We start from the raw sequence: 17,830 nt of genomic DNA, 5'->3' as shown, positions 1-17,830 counted from the left end.
GTGAACTGCAATAGAAAAGTTCCTCTCAACTTCCTGAAAAGGAAGATAATATATCTAAATAGCTTCCTGTCTCTTTGCTGCCAAGCAGCAGCCGCTGCAGCAAAATAGATTCTGCAGCAGGGAAATATTTAGCACATTGGGTGTGCTCAGCCCCTCTCTGTTTGGAAGGGTGAACCCAGCAGGGAAGTGAGTGGGGCAGGAGACATTCCCAGATGCTTGTGATGTTTGGAGAGATGATTGACGATTTGTTTCTGGGGTGGAGATTAGGAAGACACGGGCCAGGTATAGAGGGTATTGAGGAGCACAGGACAGAGATGGGGTAACCTTTCAGGATCTTGTTGCTCACCTTGATGTGGTGTTGTCAGGGCCTGGAGCAATCTTTGCTTTGGTTCTTAGAAACCTCGGTTCATGTTTTAGCAGGAAAGGGAAGGACAGACTGCTTCCTGCCTGCCAGATTGCTTCCAAGCCCCTATGCATGTCTCTTTGGAAGACCTTGCCATTGCTGTTAAAAATATGCTTAGGGGCTTTGTTTTGAATGGAAACTGCTACTTTACGCAGTCAAACCACAAAACACAATCCAGAAAATCCCATCTTCCATTTGCCATGGCTCGAGAGGGAGGAGGAAGCACGAGGTGTGCCTGTCTGTGCTGCCCTGGCTGGCAGTGTCCCTGAGGACCAGCTCTTGCAGACTTAGCCAGGTACCTGTGGGCTCAGCTTTGCTAGGACTGTCCCAGGTGTGGGCCCTTCTCTCCACACCCCTCCCCAGACCTCGTTTATCCCTTTCTCTAACCACAGGCTACACCAAGCCCTATTAGCAGCTGTTCTTGGGATCCAGACCAGAGATTGGCAAACTTTTTCTTAAAGGGCCAGGAAGCAAAAAAATCCTAGGCTTTGTAGGCCAAGAGGCAAAGTTAAGGCTATTAGGGAGGTACTTATATAATCATTTTAAAATAAAAGAACGCTTTTTAGTTAGAGGGCCATGCAAAAGTGGGCAGTGGGCTGGATTTGGCCTGTGGGCCGTAGTTTGCTGACCCATGATATAGGTTGTAGACTGATGAACAATTTCTGTTTCATGGATGGGAAATATTCATTGAGAAGTTACTATGTACTGGATGCTGTACTGAATGCCGGGACATAGATGAAAAACAAAACAAAACAGTGGAACACAGGCTGTGTCTTTTCTAATTGCTCGCTTTCTCATGGGATGGTAGATTTATTAAGAAGTTGCTTCAATACTAGATTGTAGGTAAGTTCAGGGGCACACATGTTCAGAGGGATGGGGTTGGAGAGGAGTGTGTAGCCCAGCTACAGCACGTGGGGTGTGTGTGCGTGCAAGAGAGCGAGGAAGTGAGCAAGCAAGAGCTTGCCATATGTGGCTATTTCAACTTCAATGAAGTAAACTCAAATTAAAAATTCAGTGCTCGGTTGTACCAGCGACACTTCAAATGCTCAGTTGCCATGTGCAGCTAGTGGCAGCCATATTGGAAAGAGAAGGGGAGAGAAAGAGAGAAAAAAAGAGAGATGACGAGAGGGGAACACGGGATAACAAGAGAGGAGAAGATGGGATGACAGGAGAGGGGGAAGATGGGATGATAGGAGAGGGGGAAGATGGGATGATAGGAGGGGGGAAGATGGGATGACTGCAGAGGGGAAGATGGGACGACAGGAGGAGGAAGATGGGACGACAGGAGAGGGGGAAGATGAGATGACAGGAGAGGGGAAGATGAGATGACAGGAGAGGGGAAGATGGGATGATAGGAGGGGGGAAGATAGGATGACAGGAGAGGGGAAGATGGGATGACAGGAGGGGGAAGATAGGATGACTGCAGAGGGGAAGATGGGATGACAGGAGGAGGAAGATGGGATGACAGGAGAGGGGAAGATGGGATGATAGGAGGGGGGAAGATGGGATGACAGGAGAGGGGAAGATGGGATGACAGGAGGGGGGAAGATAGGATGACTGCAGAGGGGAAGATGGGATGACAGGAGAGGGGAAGATGGGATGACAGGAGGGGGGAAGATGGGATGACAGGAGAGGGGAAGATGGGATGACAGGAGAGGGGAAGATGGGATGACAGGAGGGGGGAAGATGGGATGATAGGAGGGGGGAAGATGGGATGACAGGAGGAGGAAGATGGGATGACAGGAGAGGGGAAACAGGCTTTCTAGCTCAGAGCTCAGAAGATTCCCTATTCTTTAGGTCCCTTGAGATTGATCAGGAATTTTCTTGGCCAAGGCAAGGCAACCAGAAGGGCAGGGAATCCAGGCAGAAGGCATGACATAGGCAAAGATATGAAAGTTGAAAGTGCATGGAATTCTGGGAGCAAAAAACGCCAGCCAAGGAAGAGCAGGAGATGAGACTGGAGAGTAGGCAGGAAGGCAGAGCACCAGGTCTGCCTGTATTTGTTATTCTCTGGTGGAAGGGGTCACTAGGGGACTCGGCATCCATTGCCCTTGCCTCAAAACAACTGTGAAGCGCACTCTTGTGATTGTCTCTAACATTACAGAAGAGGGGACTGAGGATCAATTTAAGTGATGCCCAAGGGCACAGAAAAGAGAAGATAGGGCTGTAGTGAAATCAGGACCTTTGTTTGTGCTCCTTATACCATCCCATCCTCTGTCCCTCATAAATGTCACCGAGCCACCCAGATGGTACTACTGTGCCCTTTGTTGCCCTCAGCCCACAGAGGTTTTGACAGGAGCTGTGGCTCTCCAAGCCACAAGCTCTCTGTGGCTATTTCAATTTCCATTAATCAACATGAAATAACATTTAACACTCAGTTGCTCATTTGTGCAAACCATATTTCAAGTGCCCAGTGGCCCCGTGTGGCTGGTGACCACCATATTGGACAGCACAGATATAGGACAGTTCCATCATCACAGCGAGTTCTGCTGGACAGCGCTGGTCTAGATTCACCAAACTTGGGAGCAGAAATCTCTGTTCTTTGCTGGGCTTTGGGAAGCTGTGAGACATGAAAAGAAGAAAAGAAAAGAGAGCTCAGCTCTTCTTCACAAATGGGCTGTCCCTTGCAATGTGGGAATATGTCACCACCCCTCAGTGCAGTGACCGAGGGAGAGGAGGCACAAAATGGGGCTGAGGTGGGGACTTCGTGTTTTCCCCAATATTACTAAGCAACCGCGTCCTAAAATCTCCAAAGCCAGCCACAGAACTTTGTTTACCAGGAAGAAAACACTTGAAAAGGAGAATATTTGGCGGAAATGCACTTGGGATTAACAGGTCCCCCTCCCTTTCTTTTTCTTTTAATGCTGTTTTGTTTTTCTTCTGGGTTGTTCAAGGTAGTGACCTAGCACTCAGCCCCTTTTGCCAAGAAACTCTTTCCCTGCCTAATTAGCCTGCGGTATTGTTCCTGGGTTCTGGGAAGGGAGGGGAGGGGAGGGTGGAGGGAAGGAGGGCAGGGCTGGGCAGGGCCAATGAGGAACTGGAGAGAGGGGGCGCTGGGGCTGGTCATTAGATGCCGAGGTCTTGAAAATCTCTCTGTAATTAATTTTCTCCTGCATTCATTAGAGAAATGTTGGAACTGGTGGAAGGGGGAGGGATTTGTTGCCCCTGGGCTGCTTTTCAGAGCAACTTAAGGGAAAGATGGTAATCTGTTGGAGAGTTGGACTGAGGACCCCGTGGCCAGGGTTTGCAGGAGACTCTCCTGCCCATGATAGGAGAATACAACTCAAAACAGGGGCTACAGGGAGGCACGGGGTTCATTTCAAGTCGAACTGGGTAATGGTATACAGCTCTTCAGAAACCTGGAGTGTCTGTGGGTTCGAGTGTGTGAGAATGTGTGTGCTTATATGTGTGCGTGTGTATACACACACACACACACACACACCCGCACATACACACACAAATCACTGCTTCCCAAACATTCACCCATGGATTCTGAATATACAGATTTAGGACTCTCTCTCTCAAGAGCTGCTTCTCCCCTCTTCCTTGTCCCCAATCTTACAAATACAGTCGCCTTAAATGTAGATTGAGCGTTGCCGGCTTGCATTCCCTGAAACGATTCCATTTTAGTCTGAACAGATGTGATCATTTTCCCTGTGCTTTTTCTCAATTATTAAGAATTCATTGTGATTACTTTCTTACAATTGAGTTTCTAGCACTGTGGAAAAGAGTCCCAAGAAAATTCCAATAAACGCTTCTGGAACCTGCCAGCCCACAGATGTCCTATCCTGAGACCCCATGTGTTGACCATGACATTTGGAGGCTGAAAGTCAGCACACATTGAGAATTCAATGCCGATTCCCTGGTCCTGTTGGCCACTTTTATGGAAATTTGAGTTGAGCCCCATGTTTTCTAGATTCTGGTCCTGTATGGATTCTATCAATTTGACCAGTGGCTTAGTAGGTTTTTATAAGTGGTGGTCCACATCCAACAAGCAGTAATACCATATCTTTAAGCTTGTCTCCAAGGCTAACACCTTCCATTTACAATTCAATGAAGTTCTGTCCAAAGAGGGAGGCTCAGCCTATTTGATCCTGCTACTATTTTCAAAGTGGTCAAACCAGTGAATAAGAAGTATGGGTTTAAGCTCTGGGATCAAATGGTGTCCTCTTCACTGACTGTTAGCTAAAATTAATAGATCTCTGGTAGAAAGAGGTCGCACGGGATGGACAGTCTTGTTAATGGAATAGAAGACGGCTGGTTCACCTGGGACAAGTGCTTTGGCTCCAGCTCTCTTCTGCTATTGGCTGGGCCCAGGCAACTTGGGAGGCTAAGCCAGAAACAGCAACTCTGGCCCTCTAAACACAGAGGCACAGCTCCCAGACACTCCATCTGCAATCCCTGTTGCCTGGTGAATGCCTTGCTTCCCTAAGCCTTTCAGGCCAAGGGTGTTCTTGGTGGGACAAAGGCCCTGAGGACCACCTCCCCAGCTCTACCCACTGGCCATCACCAAGTCCTCCAGCAGTGGGAAGAATCTGACCCATTCCACTTGAGCACATGGCTCTTATTTCCTTTGATGGAGGGATTAGAGGAGAGAAGACACAAAATAAATGAGAAGAGTATGGGGTGCATGCCCCTGGTAGGAAATGGGGCTGGGAATGAGGGTGATAAGAACGAGATGGAATCTACTATCAGTACCCCTGGGAAGCTGTCCGTGCCCTCTCTTTTCTCTGGCTCATCCCTACTGCATTCTTCCCAGCAGCTGTTTCGACTCTTCTCCTCCTTCCTCAGGCCTCCACATCCACCCCCATCATTCACAGAAGATGACTTCACCTCCAGCTCACTGAGAGGACTGAGCCATTGGTCTATACTGACTCCAAGTGGCCCACAAGTCTGGCTATGCCATTGGAAAGACCTGGATTTCAATCCACCTTCTGGCATTTTTATAGTGGTTTATGAGCAACTTAATTAACCTCTCTTGGGCTCAGTTTTCTCACATATAAAATGGGGCTGTTGTGAGGATTAAACAATGCAGAGAACTTGCATGTAAACAAAAAGTAAGATTAACCATTCATTGTTACTACTAATGATGTTATAATACTACTACTATAGGCACCACCACCTGCAGCATTCACTCCCTCCAAGTGCAGCCTCGCTTCCTTCCAGAGTCCTACCTCTTGTCTAAGGATGGCCTCTCCACTGGAGCAGAAACCATCTGTTCCTACCTTATTCCAAATGGTTATCTCTGGCAACTTCACATCCCCTCTTCTTGCCACTGTCTTCCTCTTGGTGTTCAAATATGTTCAACTTCCACATTTAACTTCCCAAATGCTTCCCTGCCCCCTCTTTTTTAAAAAAATTATTCCCTCAAACCACAGTCTCATCTCTTTCCTTCTTTTCACTAACAGATTTATCCAAAGAATCATCTGTACTTATTGACACCACTTCCTTACCTCCCACTCCCTCTTCAACCCACTGAATTTGCCTCTGCTCCACTGTTCTGGTGCAATGGAACTTTCAAAGGTCTTTCCCATCATCCTCTTCCAACCTACTCACTCCTGCAGGAACGTCTGGCTCTGTTGATCCTGGTGGTCATCCCCAAACCTTCTTCTCCACAGGTGTCCATGAGCCTGTTTCTCCCTGAATCTTCTTTTCTTTTGCACAAGTCTCAGTATCATCTCAGTGTACCCCACTGTCATCTTTTTGACCCTCTCCCTGGGTGGTCTCACACCCTCCCTCTTCAGCCATGATTGTCCCCAGGATTCTGCCATCTGCCAAATCCACATCTCCAGCTCTGGCCTCTTCTGTGCTCCAGATTTTCATTGCCAGCTCCTTGCCCTCTTACACAAGAATGTCCTGCTCAGCCTGTCCAGTCCCCATATCTGATACTAAACTGTCAGTCATCTAGTGGGTCTGCTTATTTCTTTCTCCATCACTCGTCTGGTAATCAATCGGTCTTGTTGAATCTGCCTTCAAATTGGTCCTTTGATCTAGTACTTTGCCTTCCCATGAGTTCTCTGCCTTTGGAAGTCCCTACCTCCTGCTTGGATAGTTGATATGGCCTCTGAATGGCTCTCTGGTCCAGCCTCCTTTTGCCCCTGGTTTCTGTGTCCCATGGACAGCAGGGTGATCTAAACTGAGAGTGATCGTGTAATTCTTCATCTAAAGGAAAGTGCTTTTATGAGTGAATGGGGGTTCCATTGATAATTATGCCAGCGGATTATCCTGGGCAGACAGAGATGTGCGTTCACTGTGTTAAAATGATGTTCTGATTATGTAATTTCCTGGTCTGAGAATCTTATGCGCCCCTCCACCATGATAACATGTAATCTTGCTCATGTTTGTAATCTCAGTGATTTGGGAGGCTGAGGCAGGAGGATCGTTTGAGGCCAGGAGTTTGAGACCAGCCTGGGCAGTATAGTGAGACCTCTGTCTCTATAAAAATAAAAAAGCTTATCCCAGCATGTTGGTACATGCCTATACTCCTAGATACTCAGAAGGCTGAGGCAGGAGGATGGCTTGAGCCCAGGAGGTGGAGGCTGCAGTGAGCTATGGTTGCACCACTCCTGCCTGGGCGACAGAACGAGACTCTGAGTCAAAACAAAACAAAACAAAAAAGAAACCATGCAATCTCAGCACTGCATCTGTGGCTCTGTCATGATCTGGCCTCCTTCAGTTCTTTAAGCCTCACTCATTCTGGGCTCTGTCTGCACCTGACTGTCCTTAATGCTTCATCATTTCCTGAAATGCTTGTCCCCTCCTGTCTTCAGCCTGTGCTCTCATGGTTCCCTCCCGGAAGCCCTGGCTGTTTTTCCATCCTTGTCCTTCAAGGCTCAGCTCAAATGCCACCTCCTCCCTGAAGCCTTTAGTAATGCTGTTTGGATGAATTTCTTCCTCTTTGTTCTGGCAGCACCTTTCACAATGTGCCCAATATTCTGAATTACCTGTGTACACAAATGTTTTCCCTGAAGACTCAGCACTTGGGGGACAGGGCTGGGTAACATCCTTCTCTGCAACTCTGAGAGCTATTAGCATGGTTTCTTGCTTCAAGAATGAAGTGCGGATGGAATGTTCTAAGCACCTTCCCTGTGCCAGGTGATCACATAGCCCCTGTTCCAGCTTCACAGCCCTGCATGATGGAGATCATATATATGCCTCCCATTCCCACCCTGTTCCAGCTTCACAGCCCTGCATGATGGAGATCATATATATGCCTCCCACTCCCACCCTGTTCCTTTCTCTTTTTTATTTTTTGAGACAGAGTCTCACTCTGTCGCCTAGGCTGGAGTGCATTGGTGTGATCTTGGCTCACTGCAACCTCTGCCTCCCAGGTTCAAACGATTCTCCTGCCTCAGCCTCCTGAGTAGTCTGGGATTACAGACATCTGCCACAAAACCCGGCTAATTTATTTATTTTTAGTAGAGACGGGGTTTCACCATGTCAGTCAGGCTGGTCTCGAACTCCTGACCTCAGGTAATCTGCCCACCTCAGCCTCCCAAAGTGCTGGGATTACAGGCGTGAGCCACTGCGCCTGGCCATCCTTTCTTCCTTCAAATAGAAGGAAGATAAGCCTGGAGAGATGAAGTAATCCACATAGTTGGGGAGTGACAGAAATGCTTTTCAAACTGAGTCTTGTCTTCTACAGAGAAAATGCCTACCATGTGGGAGCATGAATGACTTCTAATCCTATGGCCTTCCTGTCCACCATGTTGCCCCTAATGATTGTTTATTGAACAAGATTTCATAAAAAGATGGTATGGACAGTGAGATTCACAATGGGCTCTCAATGTACCCTTCCTCCAGCAAGACAATCATCAAACATTTCTATGCAGAGGAAATTAGAGTAAAATATCCATTGAAGTCAATATTGAGCAGAAAAGTAAGTCACAGTGCAACCGCCTAACAGAGATTGTAGGTGGATGTGAGCGTTGGGTACAAATGTTTTCTGCCTTGGTTATGGTGTGAGAGAGCTTTCCTTTTTTTTTTTTTTTTTTTTTTTTTTGAGACGGAGTCTCGCTCTTTCGCCCAGGCCCGAGTACAGTGGCGCTATCTTGGCTCACTGCAAGGTCTGCCTCCCAGGTTCACGCCATTCTCCTGCCTCAGCCTCCCGAGTAGCTGGGACTACAGGCGACCGCCACCACGCCTGGCTAATTTTTTGTATTTTTAGTAGAGATGGGGTTTCACCACACTAGCCAGGATGGTCTCGATCTCCTGACCTCGTGATCCGCCCCCCTCAGCCTCCCAAAGTGCTGGGATTACAGGCATGAGCCACTGCGCCCAGCCGAGAGATTTCCTTTTAAGCAAAATGACCTATTGGAGCTTTTAATTTTTAAAATGCAAAGTCTCCTTGTTCTCTTCTCTTTCCTCATCACTGTTTAACAGGATGGCTGGGTCTCTAAGGAAAGTTGAATAATGCCAGCACCTGCCTCTTGGGTGCAATAGAAAGTATGATAGTAAGATCAAACCAGTCAGGGGAATCAAACCCAAAAGCCAGAAGAGGTCATTGGGAGGACCCCTGGATGAGTGACTTGTCTTGCCACGTGGGCCATTTTCACTTGGTGGTTCTCAACTTTGTATTTGAGGTGTTTGTAGGGAAAAGTGACAAGGAAGTAGACGCCTTTGGAATGCCACTGTCATCCTATAACTCTCTCACTCACCACCTGATATGTGGGCTGCTCTGAGATGTCATTTCTGCCTCCTGGACAAGGCCTCAATGTCTAAAATGGTTTAAACAAGGGGACTCTACTGGAAACATACAAAAAGAATTGGAGCAGGAAAGGGAAGGTGGAGAAGGTAGAAAGGCTCCCTACCTATACTGGGTAATGACCTGTGCATATATATATATGTATATATACACACATATGCATATATATATACACATACATATATACATATATATATACACATATATATGTATATGTGTGTATATATATATATTTTTTTAAGATAGAGTCTCACTCTGCTGCCCAGGCTGGAGTGCAGTGGCGCAATCTCCACTCACTTCAAGCTCCACCTCCCGGGTTCATGCCATTCTCCTGCCTCAGCCTCCCGAGCAGCTGGGACTACAGGCGCCCGCCACCATGCCAGGCTAATTTTTTTGTAATTTTAGTAGAGACGGGGTTTCACTGTATGAGCCGAGATGGTCTCGATCTCCTGACCTCGTGATCTGCCCACCTCGGCCTCCCAAAGTGCTAGGATTACAGGTGTGAGCCACCGCGCCTGGCCGACCTGTGCATATGTTAAAGTGAGTGATATAAGACTCCACTCTCAACAAGAGAACTTTCAAAACTTTGTATCATACACATGTACTTATATGTTTACATAAGTTTATGGTGCGCCCTTGCTGTGAGGGTTCTATTTGTCTCTCTAATATAAGACTTTCCCCACCAAAAAACCATCTTATGGACCCCTCAGAGCAATGCCTTGGATGCAGCACACTTACAGTTCATCCTTTGTCTCTCTCCTCCTCCTCTGGAACACAGTGGCCAGAAGGAAGATGGAGCCACAAACCCAGGAATCTGGAAACCTCATTGTTGGTATTGTGCTGAACCCCTGTCAACTCCAGTGGGGATGGCACCAGGTTGAAGAGGCTGGAGACGAGACCCAGAACCGGCAGATGAGACATGGGCTAGGGGCTTACATACAGGGAAGAGAGTCCAGTGGTGGGCTGGGCAGGAGCTGCTTGCAAAGAACGTGCAGTTTATGTAACATTTTCACTTAGCACCCTTCCCCTGACAGTCTCCACCTGGCAACATTTACTGAACCCCCAAACAAAGGGCCTCGATCCCTGCATGGCCCATGTTCTGCAGGAAGGGCTGGGCATTCAGATGTTCCTCATAGATAAAAAATGAATCTCTGCATTGGCTCCTCCCAGATTCCTTAGCTTGGAACTCTGAAAACACAGTCAGGTGCATCGGCCATACAGCCTTGTTCTCAGGGTATGCTTAGGTTATTGCTATCAGGTGCATTTACCATACTGTTGGTAGAGAGGGGTTATCTCAAACTAGCCACCAACTGTTCCAAGTCTCTGCAGCCCCTTTCAGTCATCACTGGGGTGTTTGGCTTTCTTCACCTCCTATTACGCCAGATGGGATAAGGGCTGCAGTGGGTGGTGGCAAAGGAAGGACTTGTAGGGGGCACTGATGAGCAAGAAGAGGGAAGACCCATGCAAAGAGGTGAATACTGATCAGCCTGGGAGTTTTGGCCTGTTTGGTTTCTTACTGGGGCCGGTTCACCCCTCCTGAGGCAACCTGGTGGCCTCGTGCTCTCAGGAGGTCACTATATTGATCATGTTGATGGTGAATTTAGTGCAGATGTCTGATCAGCCCAGAACTCCTGGACCCAAAGATCCTCTTATCTTAGGCACAGGGGAATGAAATAATGTCTTTTGCAGCAACTTGGATAGAGTCGGAGGCCATTATTCTATGTGAAGTAACTCAGGAATGGAAAACCAAATATTGTACGTTCTCATTTATAAGTGGGACCTAAGCTATGAGGATGCAAAGGCATGAGTGATATCATGGACTTTGGGGACTTGGGTGGGGATAAGGTTGGGAGGGGGTTAGGGATAAAATACTGCATGTTGGGTACACTGCTTGGATGATGGGTGCACTAAAATCTCAGAAATCACCACTAAAGAACTTATCCGTGTAACCAAAAGCCACCTATATCCCCAAAACTATTGAAATAATAAAAACAAAAAGAAAGAAAAAAAAAAACCAAAGAGGCGAATAAACACAGCCTGGGAGAAGTGCCCTGGCTGACTGCTTCTCAATACATTTCAGAAGGATTGACTCACTAGGAATATGGAGACAAGAACCTTACTTCACCCCACCCTTCTAGAAGTTTCCCCAACTATACTTGTTTGAGACTATACATAATTTGGGCCAGGAGAGATTCAAATCATCTAGACTAGGTGTCGGCAAACTAAGGCCATGGGCTAAAACTGACTTGCTGCATATATATATATAATTATATATATAAATATATATAACTATATATATAATTATATAGATATTTATATAGATATATATATAGATATATAGATATTTATATAGATATATATATAGATATATAGATATATATAGATATATAGATATATAGATATATATATAGATATATAGATATATATAGATATATAGATATTTATATCTATATAATTATATAGATATAATTCTATTAGAACACAGCCATGCCCATTTGTTTCCATATTATCTATGGCTGGTTTTGCCATACAACAATAGAGCTGAGAAGTTGCAACAAAGACTATGATCTGCAAAGCCTAAAATATCTGCTATCTGGCCCTTTCCAGGTAAATTGTAACCACTGAAAGTCCGCTGTTTCAATTCTGGGCAAGATGCTATGGCAGAAGAGGGACCATGATGAACTACTTAGAAAAATACATAAGGCCATGTGAGCTCTTAAACAAGTTTTTTGGTTATATAATTGTAAAGTAGAAAATAAAGAGCCACCCCGAATTCTATCACCCTCTAGTAAGAACTGTCAATATTTTGCTGTGTTTGCATGTAGCTGTTTCTATGCACATATAAAAATATAAGTATATATAATTACATAATTAAAATCCTACTGTGTTTAGTTTTGTATCTTCTATATGTTTGTGTTTTACAGTTTTTGGTGACCATTTTAAATGTCCTTGAAAATTCCTTGTTAACAGGACTTTTAATAACTTTTTAATATATGTCACGACACCTTAATATATGTCACGACACCATTTGACTTCTAGGTAGTTTTTGGTTATTCCTAATTCAAAATATTGTTTGCTATATCAAACAGCATGAACAGAAATTTTTGTCTGATTCTTTGATTATTTCCTTGAGATAGATTCCCAGAAGTGGAATTACTGGGTTAAAGGGTAAAGACAATTTTCAGGGTCTTGATAACATATTGCCAAATTGCTTTCCAGAAAGATTGTACCAATTTATGTTCCCACCAGCAATGTACGAAATTGCCACCTTACCCTACTCTCACCAGCACTGTGCACTATCATTTTAAAAAGTTACCAAATTGATAGGCAAAAATTGCATTTTGTTGTTTTGATTTGAATTTCTTTGATTACTGGTGAGGTTAAACATTTTTTTCATATGTTAAACACTTCTTCGTATGTTTATGGCCAAAGGGAATCTTAATAATGGTCTTCAAGTGTGCAAAGGGGTTATTTAGTAGATTGGGACCAGCTGTTCTCAAAAAGAAACTGGAAACATTTAAACTTCAGCAAGAAAGCAATAGGCCAAAGGTCCCTCAGTGAAAGATGGTCCTAAGAGTGGTCAAACCCTACTGAAACTTATGATGCAGCTCAGCATCTCTTTACTCAAGGTGCAAGGAGAACCAAGAAAAATAGTTGTAAATTGTTGGGTGCTTATAAGTGCTAGAGATACTGCTCACGTTTACATACATTTGCGTTTAAATGCTCACAAAAGCCCTATGAGAAACATGGGGCTTAGAAGTAATTTATTATTAATTATCCAAAGTAGGATTGAAATCTTCACCCTAAAATCCTGGATTCATAACCATTTTGCTATACTGCCTCTGAGAGAACAGAAAATGAACTTTTTTGGCTCAAAGGTTTTGTAAATTCTTCATAAAATGAAGGAAATGTGAATTCATCTCCTAACTCCTCAGCATGACATCTTCTCTCCAGCACAAATCACAGCCTAGTTGTTTGCTGCATAAACCTTTTGTTGGCTGCCCTTTCCTTAGGATGAGAGCAAAACCTTCAACTTGACCTGTACCATCAGCCTGGGCTTTGCTGATTCCTCCTCTCACCTCTAGTTTGCTTCTCTTCAGCCCACCTACTGGACTAGATCCCTACCTATCTCAGGACATCTTGCAAAAGTTGTTACCTTTGCAGAAACTGTCTCCTTACCACCAGCCTCTAACCACCACATGTGTGCATGCATGCATACACACACAACAACCTACATAGTTCTTTTGATATGTCTTGTATTTTTCCTTCAGAGAAATAATGTGTGATTATTTGATGAATGCCTGTCTCTCCCACTGGGACCATCAGCTTAGAAAAGAAATGATGTGGATGTGCTCACCAAGTTATTTGCAGAGCTTAGCAGAGTGGGATAGAAGAGGTATGGAACAAATATTTATTGACTGAATAGACGAATGAGTGAGTGAATTAATATAAGCTCCCTGCTGCTATACCTGGGCTGTGCATGTTCTCAGTATTACATCCAACCTGGTCCTGGTTTTTCCCTCTGCCTATCCTATCCCTCTATTTACTCCTAGCCAAACAGATTTCCTAACCTCTTCAGCCCATCCGATTGTCAGTTCATTTGGAAGTTCATGGAGGGTAGGAACTGCCTCTCATTTCTTCAGTGGCTGTCTCAGCATCTAGCAAGGGGCCATAGACTTAATCAGTGCCCAGCATCATCATTGAGTGAATTCATTTGGACAACTGGTGGCTATCAACCTGCCTCCTTCTTTTCACAGACCCATGCAGGAGACCTCTCCAGGTACACATATTTCCTGCTGCTCAATGGCTTAGACTGGGATTTGCAAGGAAGTACGAAGTCCAAGACCTTTGCCTTTCTTTTAGAAGAAGGCACCAGCTGGTTCTCCAATGTTGAAGGTCTTCTCCAGAGATGTGAGTTCATTGTAGGACACATCCCAGCATTTAAACATAGCTCTGACCCTTTGTTCAGGGCAAGATAATCAGATGGTCAGTGCAGAGGACTCCCCATGATACCAATTCTGGCAGTGGTTGGGCAGGGTTTGCTCTTGTGATCAGACACAGGGTGAACCCGGGCAGGGATTTTTGGGTGTTTTTATTTAAGGATATCCCAAACCCTTTGAGCAGTGTCTGGCACATAGCAGGTACTCAAAATTGGGTGGATGGATCTATATATTCCTGGGCCACAGCGGCATGCAGAAGGAGCGAAAAAACAAGAAGGAAGACAAGGAAGACATTGTTTTGGCTGCTGACATTTCCTGAAAGATCTGAGGATTCCCCTTCACTTCAGGCGTGGGACCCAGATGGCTGAGTGATGGGTGGGCAGCCCTTTTTCTCCAGCTCTGCTTGCCTCATTCCCAGCCCTCTATCCTGAGCTCCAGGGAAGGCCCTCATGCGATTTAGCGTCAGAGCTCTAATTAGATGACTTTCTTACCCTGGGCACATGTCTGGACCTTCTGGGCCACTGGTGGAGGAATAGAGGAAGAAACCCCAGCCCCTCTGGTGTGTGGTAGTCTGGGCCCCTTCAACATGGCCGCTTCCATATCCCAACCCCAAGCGCACCTGATCACCATATCCCTGTTACTCCCATGGAATGACTGTGATGGTACCTGGGTCAACACATACATTTGGGCATCTACATAGCGCCATATTATTTTCCATTTATAAATTATCTATTTTGTGATCCATCTAAGCACCCGTTAATCACTCATTCATCACAAGGCCTCTGAGACTATACTACATTTTAATTATGTTTCTAGGGAGGAAGGATGATACAGACCTGAATGAGACACCTCTGTAGCATTTGGGGCTTCCCTGTACCCATCCTCATTCACTGTCCATGTCAGGGAAGCAGGGAGTGTGGTGTGGAACAGGGACTAGGGCCAGACAGCTCTGGATTGGAATATGGGTCTGCCACCTGCTCTGTGACTCTGCAGCTTAAAGAGGTTAAAGGACATTGAAACATAGAGTTGATAATAGTACCTACCTCATGAGGTTGTAGAGAAACACAGAGAAAGCCCTCAATTAAGTTAATGGTTGCTATTTTTATTTACAGACCTTAAGGTATGGGGAGATTACAACTTGCTCAAGGTCTCATAGCTAGAAGATGTCAGAGTGATAACTCAAACCATGTCACGTGACTCTAAGCCCAAAGCGGCCTCTAGAAGGTTGTTTGATCTTCTGATGGAAGCACAAATCACCATTCCAACATGAAAGATGGAGAAACTTAAGTCTAGAAAGATTTAAAGGACTTGTCAAAGGCAATGAAACAAGTGGTATGTGAACTTAGGTCTCCTGGCTCCCAGTCCAATGTTCTTCGAATATGATTTTGGCAGTGGTCTACCCAGCTAGTATACAGAGTGTGCAGCCACTCTTCATGGGAAGTTCTGGGAGGGGTTTCAACAAGCACACTCACTCCTGCTGGTTGTGACCAGCAGGACAATTGCTGAGCCACATTCTGAGCACCTGCAGGCGGAGGTGGGATCTTATAGAAATCTAGGACATAAGGGAGACAGGGAAATTAGACCCTGGCTACTTTAACATACTCACTTTACAGATGAGGAAACTGAGGCCCAGAGAGGATAAATGACTTGCTCAAGGTTAGCCAGTTGGTCAATGGCAAAGATTAAACCAGAACCCAGATCTCCTCTCTCCAGCCAGAGTCTTCAAGCAAAGTCCCTAGGAGGTCAAGCCAACTCTTGCTGCTGCTGCCAATCTAAGGACAGATGTGGCCACTTTCTCCAAAGGATCTCAGAAAGCTAACTTTATGGCGTTCTACAGAAGTCCTATCTTTCCTTCAGAGGAACCCCATTCATTTGCAAGATGGAAGGCTATTTTTAGCATTGATTTTTATTTTCTCCTAAGTGACTTCCTCTCTCATGTACCATTTGGCCTTCACAGTGGCTGAAAAGACAGTTCCTAGGAAAATCTAGAACATTTAAGCTTATGTGTGTTGCAGTTCTCCTTAGTGAGTGGAAGGGCAGAAGCCCATAGTGGGTGGTGTTTCAACTGGGAGGAGGGAGACGCTGCAGCCAGCCAGGGAGTGAGGTCTAGGTATGTTCCTGTCAAGTGGGATTTGTTCCATTGCAAGTGAGAAAAAAGCTAAACTTAAACTAGACTTTAAAAAAAGAAATCTATTGGCTCATTTAAGAACTACCGCAACTCCTTCAGGCACAGCTTGATCCAGAGATCTAAATCATGTTGAATCATTTAAACTACTTTATTTCCCTCCATCTGTGGTGGAGACTTTTGGGGTTCATTCTTGAGTAGTTCTTACCTTCTGTGCCACATTGGACAGCCATATTTCCCTGCCCCTTTGAGTTTAGGTGAGTCACATGACAACTTCTAACCAATAAAATGAGTGTATTATGTCTCTATTTCCTACTTCAGGAACTCTGAAAGCCACATGTTGAGATGGCCCTATTACAGGATGGAGAGCACCTGAACCCCCAAGTTATGGACAAGAAGAAGACAGTTGCCTTGGAAGATCATCTGACCCACATTGGACTTTACGTGAGGGGGAAATAAACCTTTATTATGTTAAGCTACACAATAATAAATAACAACAATAATTGTGTTTATTTGTTACCTCAGCTTAGCATGGCCTTCCTACCTGACACAACATCTCTGGGTTTTGCTTTTCTCGGCATTGGTTTAATTCTCAAGCAGGTTCTCCCTCCGGGCTCCTGGGCTCACAGCCCCATGTCCAGCAGAATGAGCCACCTCTCTAGCCATGTGCCCATTCATGAACTAATCCCTACAGCCTGAGGGATGTGCTGACTGGCCAGGTATGAGTCAGGTGCCCTCCAGGGCAAGACTGATACTGGGTCTTCCAGAGAAAAATGGGGACAGTGGTATCAGAAGAAAGGTGAACATCAAAACCAAGATGTCCACACAGGTCTGGTGAGTCCCCACCTCAATGATAGTCCCCTTGCACCGCCATGGATGAAGGTTGGCCTGGCAGCTAAAACCCAGGCTCTGGAAGTCCATGCTTCCTGGTCCTCAATCACTTACTATAGGTACCACCTTGAGCACATAGGTGAAACTCTTTAAGACTCAGTTTTCTCACCTGTAAATAGTAATAATAATGGCACCTAGTTTATCAGGTTTTGCAATGACCTGAGCAAGGCTAGCTGGCTCTTGAGGGCAGCAGTTGAGCAGGAAGGGGAACTCTACGTGGATTCCTGTGAACCCCAGGAATGAAAGCCTAGGACACACCAAGGTGCCTCTGATGATCACAATTACTACCCTTCCTGAACACGGAGGTATTTTAAAAACAAATCTTCCTTCTGTAGACCTTTGAGCCCAGGGGAGCACAGAAGTTTGCAGGTTTTCAGCTCGTGCTTCTCTTCTCCAAGCCTGTCTTTTGCACTTAAGGTAACTGCAAAGCAAGATAAGGTACTAAAGTGAGCACTCTTGCAGGGTATTGTTTATGGGCAGCAAATGGGACAGAGACTATTTCCCCTTCCAGGGGGCTCAGGCTCAGGGTCTCTGGTATAAAAATGTAGGACTGGGGTGGTGAGAGTTCAGAGGGTGGGAATGGTGATTGGCTTCTGAATTTGCAGGCAGAGCCAGATGGTTCTGATGTCGACATTACCCTTCCCAGGCTCACTGCCATCACTTGTGGGGAAACGCCAACTTGTGTGCATTTTGAGTGTGTCTTTGCAAACATCCTGCAATCACATAAATAACTGGGCTTCATCCGCACTTCGCCTCCCATTTTGTAC

At 45.5% G+C, this 17,830-nt stretch overlaps 1 long non-coding RNA gene across 1 annotated transcript; it reads left to right on the top strand.

Moving 5' to 3' along the window:
* The first annotated feature begins 11,714 nt into the window (after nt 1-11,714).
* On the top strand, nt 11,715-16,665 carry LOC107969315 (uncharacterized). Its single transcript, XR_001711078.3, has 5 exons — nt 11,715-11,815; nt 13,379-13,503; nt 13,865-14,018; nt 15,160-15,379; nt 16,494-16,665. It is a non-coding gene; the product is annotated as an uncharacterized LOC107969315 (long non-coding RNA).
* The last annotated feature ends 1,165 nt before the right edge of the window (nt 16,666-17,830 follow it).

Source organism: Pan troglodytes, chromosome 19 (assembly GCF_028858775.2).
Source record: "Pan troglodytes isolate AG18354 chromosome 19, NHGRI_mPanTro3-v2.0_pri, whole genome shotgun sequence".
NCBI classification, from domain to species: Eukaryota; Metazoa; Chordata; class Mammalia; order Primates; family Hominidae; genus Pan; species Pan troglodytes.
Note: the sequence above shows the minus strand (reverse complement) of the source record. Positions and strands in the feature narration are given on the sequence as shown.